Here is an 8177-nt window from a genome sequence, read left to right as displayed (position 1 = left end):
CCATAATCATATGTTTTTAATTTGAGCCATAATCATATGTTTTTAATTTGAGCCTTAATTATTGTTTTTAATTTGAGCCATAATCATATGTTTTTAATTTGAGCCATAATCATATGTTTTTAATTTGAGCCATAATCATATGTTTTTAATTTGAGCCATAATCATATGTTTTTAATTTGAGCCATAATCATATGTTTTTAATTTGAGCCATAATCATGTTTTTAATTTGAGCCATAATCATATGTTTTTAATTTGAGCCATAATCATATGTTTTTAATTTGAGCCATAATCATATGTTTTTAATTTGAGCCATAATCATATGTTTTTAATTTGAGCCATAATCATATGTTTTTAATTTGAGCCATAATCATATGTTTTTAATTTGAGCCATAATCATGTTTTTAATTTGAGCCATAACCATATGTTTTTAGTTTGAGCCATAATCATATGTTTTTAATTTGAGCCATATACATATGTTTTAATTTGAGCCCTAATCATATGTTTTTAATTTGAGCCATAATCATATGTTTTTAATTTGAGCCATAATCATATGTTTTTAATTTGAGCCATAATCATATGTTTTTAATTTGAGCCATAATCATATGTTTTTAATTTGAGCCATAATCATATGTTTTTAATTTGAGCCATAATCATATGTTTTTAATTTGAGCCATAATCATATGTTTTTAATTTGAGCCATAATCATATGTTTTTAATTTGAGCCATAATCATATGTTTTTAATTTGAGCCATAATCATATGTTTTTAATTTGAGCCATAATCATATGTTTTTAATTTGAGCCATAATCATATGTTTTTAATTTGAGCCATAATCATATGTTTTTAATTTGAGCCACAATCATATGTTTTTAATTTGAGCCATAATCATATGTTTTTAATTCGAGCCATAATCATATGTTTTTAATTTGAGCCATAATCATATGTTTTTAATTCGAGCCACAATCATATGTTTTTAATTTGAGGTTTTTTTATAGAATTTTTTCTTTTTTCACAGATAATAATTCCAGTTCAGAAAATAAAAGCATATATTAGATTGAAAGTTTGCTTTTGTCTAGTAAACCTTTATTATCTCCTGCTTGATTGGTATATATATATATAGTCTTATTTGTAGTATTCCAAATTATACTGGGTTTATACAATTCAGTAATCGTTCATATACCAATACATTTTAAACCAAAAAGAGATGACTTAAAATATAAGCTACAAAATGATCAAATTTCATAATTGAGCATTCATATATTGTTTTAACAAAAACCAATACATCAAAGAATGGGTTGATAGAAACAAGCAGTGTATTTCATTGTTAGTTACAATTGTTTCAAGACCATTTGGACAAATTCAAACATTGTCATTTTATATATATATATATATATATATATATATATATATATATATATATATATATATATATATATAACTACTTCATTTACTCACATAAAATTAATATACGAAAGTATAGATTTATGCGTAAGTATAGATTTATGCGTAAACTTTAAGCATTTACTTCAAAAGTGCTCAATACGTAGGTAGAGCTAGTTAGTAATTTATAAAATATATATGGCGATTAAGCTATGCTGAATATTCTGCGTTTCATCCACTATAGGATTCGTCAGGCTTATGCGCGAATTCTGTGGTTGTTTATCGTTTTTATATATGTTGAGGATTTTAGTTAGCCAATCAGCTTTTTAGTATCCACCGTGCCCCTTCCTATCAGCCAATGAGCATGCATTTTATCGGACAAAGGATCTGTTTTAGAACAAGGTTAGTAGTTTAAGGCAGACGATTTTACACCTACTATATATATATATATATAATCACCTGTTATCCCATCTTTTAAAAAAGTCAAGATGCAAGCAAGCAAGTAAGGTCTACAAAGTTTTATAATTACAATCAAACATGCAAACTCACATTGGAGAGAAATCTTGTTAAAGTAAGTTTTGAACAGTTTGGTGTGCATCATATAATTTTCATTTATGTATATACGATAAAAGAAATCATTATCTGTTCTAGTTCTTTTGTTTCAAAAGTTATGCTAATGATTTCAACTGACAGTTATCATATGTAATTTGATCGAAATAAGATTTTAATGGACGTCTTAGTCATATTTTTTAATTTGAGAGATTTTTAATAGCATTTTTTCTTTTTTTTTACAGATAATAGTTCCAGTTCAAAATATATACTGGCACGTGACCTGGCGTTTCTCGGTCGTAAAATAATTAATTTAATTTGAGAGATTTTTAATAGCATTTTTTTTTTTACGTCTTAGTCATATTTTTTAATTTGAGAGATTTTTAATAGCATTTTTTCTTTTTTTTTTACAAATAATAGTTCCAGTTCAAAATATATACTGGCACGTGACCTGGCGTTTCTCGGTCGTAAAATAATTAATTTAATTTGAGAGATTTTTAATAGCATTTTTTTTTTTACGTCTTAGTCATATTTTTTAATTTGAGAGATTTTTAATAGCATTTTTTTTTCTTTTTACAGATAATAGTTCCAGTTCAAAAAATAAAAGCATCTTTGTTTTTCAACTACTGGATGAGCCATATTACTAAATTTTACTTCATGATTATTCACTCAAACATGCAAACAAACGCTGGAGAGAAACCTTATTCTTGTCAAGTTTGCGGATCCAAATTTTCACGGAGTTCAAACTTAAAAGACCATGTCCGAATACATACTGGAGAAAAACCATATTCATGTGAAATATGTTCTTCTTCATTTTCAAAAACTTCTTACTTGCAACGACATATGCGAACTCACAATGCAACGAAAACTTTTCCGTGCAAAGTTTGTGATCTGTCATTTTCATTCAACGCTGACCTCAAACGACATGTAAAAATGCACACAGGTGAAAAACCTTTTCGTTGTCAAGTTTGTGGCTCAACATTTTCAGAAAATTATCATTTAACATCGCATGCACGTACACACACAGGTGAAAAGCGGTATTGTTGTCACGTTTGTGGCGTTGCCGTTTCAACCAATTATAATTTGACCGTTCATATGCGAAAACATTCAGGGGAGAAGCCATATTCTTGTGATATATGTGGATCTTCGTACGCACACAACACCAGTTTTAAGCAGCACTTGCGAAAACATAGCGGAGACACAGCAAATACAGAACGACGATTTTCGTGTCAGATCTGCGGCTTCGCTTTTTTTCACAGCGAAAACTTGGTAAGACATAAACGAACACATACTGGAGAAAGGCCTCATTCGTGTCAGATCTGTGGTTGCACGTTCATACACAGTTCAAATTTGCGAGTCCACATAAGAACACACACTGGGGAAAAGCCATACTCATGTCCGACGTGTGGTCTGGCGTTTTTAACAAAGTCACATTTAAAAGAACATATGAGAAAACATTCGGGCGAGCGTCCTTATTCGTGTCAGCTATGTCCGTCGACGTTTGCGACAAGTTCAATCTTGAAACAACATATGTTAACGCACACTCGAGAAAAACCTTTTTCTTGTGAAATCTGTGGAAATTCTTTTCCAAGAAAACATTCCTTGCAACAACACATGCTAACACACACCGGAGATAAACCATTTGCTTGTGAAATATGTGGATCCAAGTTTTCGTGGCGTTCGTATTTAAAAAAACATATGCAAACACACATCGGTTAGATCCTCAAGCACGAAATAAGCCCCAAAAACAAAATTACTGCAATTGTTTTCATCTCATCTTGTTTTATGTATCATTACTGCCGAGGTATATGATGAACCAGCAACACAGGTTACAAAAAAGAAAAGAAATATATGGAAATCGAGATAGACATGAGAAAACAAGAGCAGGAAACTTCCTGGATAGACTTAACCAGGACTATATAGAAAGGGATGCTTCACTCCAATAACTCAAGTGTCGCAGACTTCCATTGTATGAAGAAAGACTCACTGTATCCAGTTTAGATCAGGGCTTACTCACAATTTGATAAAAAAACCATGGTTGGCGTATAAGCAAATGACAAGTTTTGCTACTTCGCGATTGAGAGCTGAAGCCAGCTAATGTCACATTTGAAAGATGGTGTGGTTTCAAGTGAGTGCCACATCATGCCACGTCACATCTTGTGAAATATGTGGATCCAAGATTTCGTGGCGTTCGTATTTAAAAAAAAACATATGCAAACACACATCAGTTAGATCCTCAAGTCCAAACTAAGCCCCAAAAAACAAAATTACTGCAACAAACCCAAAACATAAAACCAGCTTGCAATCGTTTTCATCTCATATGGTTTTCTGTATCATTGTCTGGCCTCAATGCAATGCTAACAGACCTGGAAACTACTACCCTTACATAAAACAATATACCAAAACCAATGTGTGGACAGAAAAGAAAGTGGGCTATGGCCCTACTGAAATAAACCACAAGCCATAATAATAAGCATGGGACAGTGCATGAAAAGCTCAACAGGTGTAACAATGGGAATATATTTTTCTACATAATCATTATTATACATGTTTTGCCTGGAATTAAATGACGCATATCTGCTTCTGACGCATGTCCATGATATAGGTGGTTTCAAACACTCTTACATTGTCAATAGCTTCAGCAGAAAGATAAAAAAATGAATACATGGTCAGTCATTGTAACAATGTAATCTGCAAAAACAACTGATACATTAACGCGGAATTAAAAAATAGGAAGGATTTATTTTGGTATAACCCTCAAATATATAAATATGTATATATATATATATATATATATATATATATATATATAATATTATAGAAGAACACCTACCCCAACAAATCTCAATCACAAAGCTTGGTGAAAACTTTTGGAGTGTCATACTGGGAAATACTGCTGAGGTATAGGATGAACGAGCAACATAGATTGCAAGAAAAAAGAGAAAGAAATACACTGAAATCGAGATAGACACAAAAAAACAAGGATGGGAACAGCATAAGAGAGTTTGTTACCATGGGTTAGGGTTAGATTGCAAGAAAAAAGATGGGGCAGTATAAAAAGAGAATTTGTAACCATGGGGCAGTATAAAAAGAGAATTTAAGGCCAAACAAAAGTAGACTTCAACAGTAGAAAAAAAAACAGAAAACCTTAAAACTCTGAAAGGAAACATGTCTTTCTGTTATGTGACAGGCCAGGGGAAAAATAAAAAAAGAAGATGAATAAACTTCAAACCGACTATTCACTTCATAACCAAGTGCAGCTAAGAGCTAAGGTAGCAGAAAACCAAGCTGAAATAAAAGCTTTAGCTGCACAAAAAATAAACAGAAAATGGAGTCCAAGTCATTGAATAGGTTGTTTGACAAGAACCCAAGGATGGTGTACAGAAATTTAATTAAAGAGGAAATCAAGGTAAATTCGCCACCGTCACAGGAAGAAGTGGTTCATCCTGGAAGCCCCTGTATGAGGACCCCTTTAAAACACCACCTATCTGCTACCTCTCAACCACATACAAGTGGCTTATAGGAATAATTGCAGATGCAGTCTACCAACACCTGACCAATGGCGATTACCTTGAAAATGAACAAAAGGGGTGTACCAGGAAAAATCTTCTCAACAAAACCATCCTTGAGGACTGCAAAAAAAAAAGACTATAAAAATGCATTTGATAGTGTGCCTCATACCTGGATACTGCGATTTTTAGATGTCCATGAAAGAATAAGGGCATTCCTTAAAAAACAAATGACCATGTGGCAAACATCAATTAAAAAACAAATGACCATGTGGCAAACATCAATTAAAACAAATTACCATGTGGCAAACATCAATTAAAAACAAATGACCATGTGGCAAACATCAATTACAAAACAAATGACCATGTGGCAAACATCAATTAAAAAACAAATGATCATGTGGCAAACAGCAATTACAAAACAAATGACCATGTGGCAAACATCAATTAAAAAACAAATGACCATGTGGCAAACATCAATTAAAAAACAAATGACCATGTGGCAAACATCAATTAAAAAACAAATGACCATGTGGCAAACATAAATTACAAAGAATGACCATGTGGCAAACATAAATTACAAAACAAATGACCATGTGGCAAACATCAATTAAAAAACAAATGACCATGTGGCAAACATCAATTAAAAAACAAATGATCATGTGGCAAACATCAATTAAAAAACAAATGATCATGTGGCAAACATCAATCAAAAAAACAAATGACCATGTGGCAAACATAAATTACAAAGAATGACCATGTGGCAAACATAAATTACAAAACAAATGACCATGTGGCAAACATCAATTAAAAAACAAATGACCATGTGGCAAACATCAATTAAAAAACAAATGATCATGTGGCAAACATCAATCAAAAAAACAAATGATCATGTGGCAAACATCAATCAAAAAAACAAATGACCATGTGGCAAACATCAATTAAAAAAACAAATGACCATGTGGCAAACATCAATTACAAAGAATGACCATGTGGCAAACATAAATTACAAAACAAATGACCATGTGGCAAACATCAATTAAAAAACAAATGACCATGTGGCAAACATCAATTAAAAAACAAATGATCATGTGGCAAACATCAATCAAAAAAACAAATGACCATGTGGCAAACATCAATTAAAAACAAATGACCATGTGGCAAACATCAATTAAAAAAACAAATGACCATGTGGCAAACATCAATTAAAAAACAAATGACCATGCGGCAAACATCAATTAAAAACAAATGACCATGTGACAAACATCAATTAAAAAACAAATGACCATGTGGAAAACATCAATTAAAAACAAATGATCATGTGGCAAACATCAATTAAAAAACAAATGATCATGTGGCAAACATCAATTAAAAAACAAATGATCATGTGGCAAACATCAATTAAAAAACAAATGATCATGTGGCAAACATCAATTAAAAAAACGAATGACCATGTGGCAAACATCAATTAAAAAACAAATAATCATGTGGCAAACATCAATTAACAAACAAATGACCATGTGGCAAACATCAATTAACAAACAAATGACCATGTGGCAAACATCAATTAACAAACAAATGACCATGTGGCAAACATCAATTACAAAACATATGACCATGTGGCAAACATCAATTACAAAACAAATGACCATGTGGCAAACATCAATTAACAAACAAATGACCATGTGGCAAACATCAATTAACAAACAAAAGACCATGTGGCAAACATCAATTAACAAACAAATGACCATGTGGCAAACATCAATTAACAAACAAATGACCATGTGGCAAACATTAATTAACAAACAAATGACCATGTGGCAAACATCAATTACAAAACATATGACCATGTGGCAAACATCAATTACAAAACAAATGACCATGTGGCAAACATCAATTAAAAAACAAATTTGATAAAAATGCTTTGATGCTTCTTTTTGCCCCCCTGGTCCAAGGTACAAGGGTGGGGTGGAGTTAGCATAGGTCCTTGGGTGCTTTAGAATTATTTGGGAGGTTAATTAAATATAGACTTGTTAACTTGGGATTTGAAACCCACTTTTGGCAAACAAAGAATTCCCAATTTTAATTATTCAATCAATTTTTAATCAACTATAAACTCGTATTGTTCCTTCTTTTAACTGACATATTTAATATCAAGTTATTTCTAAAAGAATTAACAATCGCTGTATCTCTGACATAAATAATATTTAATTATTTCATCTATAAACTCGTATTGTTCCTTTTTGTATTGTTCCTCTCTTAAGACACCCTATCAAATATCCAATACTTATGATTACTACTATACTATCCCATTGATTACTGTATGCGCAAGAACCCTTATCCTTGAGTGGCTTCCGGGCCTTGATAAGTGATGATTAAGATGGCCTAATCTTCTACCCTTTGCCTCTAAGGGCATCAGCTTCTCTCTCTCTCTCTCTCTCTCTCTGGCTGTGAGTGTGACCCTCTCTCTAACTTCGAACCCCATCTCAATATATTGAGAATCTCCTTTCTTTATGACGTCAGAGGTGTGGTCAACCAATGGGACTTTATCATGTTTCAATTCACCCGTGCCCTTTGCACACGTATCTAACATGTATATACACACCTTTGATAAACAAAAGAAATTTGTAAATTAAATTGTATCATTTAACCTATTTGTTACATAACATTTTCGACTTTGTTATTGTCCATTCTTTTAACTGACATATTTAATATCCAGTTATTTCTAAAAGAATGGACA

The 8177-nt window shown here is 31.9% G+C and overlaps 1 long non-coding RNA gene across 1 annotated transcript in view; it reads left to right on the top strand.

Moving 5' to 3' along the window:
* The window catches only part of LOC145271226 (uncharacterized), a 13654-nt gene extending 9878 nt beyond the window's left edge, over window positions 1-3776 (top strand). The window contains exon 2 of the long non-coding RNA XR_013865764.1: window positions 2508-3776. This is a non-coding gene — a long non-coding RNA (uncharacterized LOC145271226). The remainder of the gene's footprint in view (window positions 1-2507) is intronic.
* Window positions 3777-8177: the final 4401 nt, after the last annotated feature.

The sequence above is a fragment of the Euprymna scolopes genome, chromosome 46 (genome assembly GCF_053919585.1).
Source record: "Euprymna scolopes isolate OS-2025 chromosome 46, ASM5391958v1, whole genome shotgun sequence".
NCBI lineage: Eukaryota > Metazoa > Mollusca > Cephalopoda > Sepiida > Sepiolidae > Euprymna > Euprymna scolopes.
Note: the sequence above shows the minus strand (reverse complement) of the source record. Positions and strands in the feature narration are given on the sequence as shown.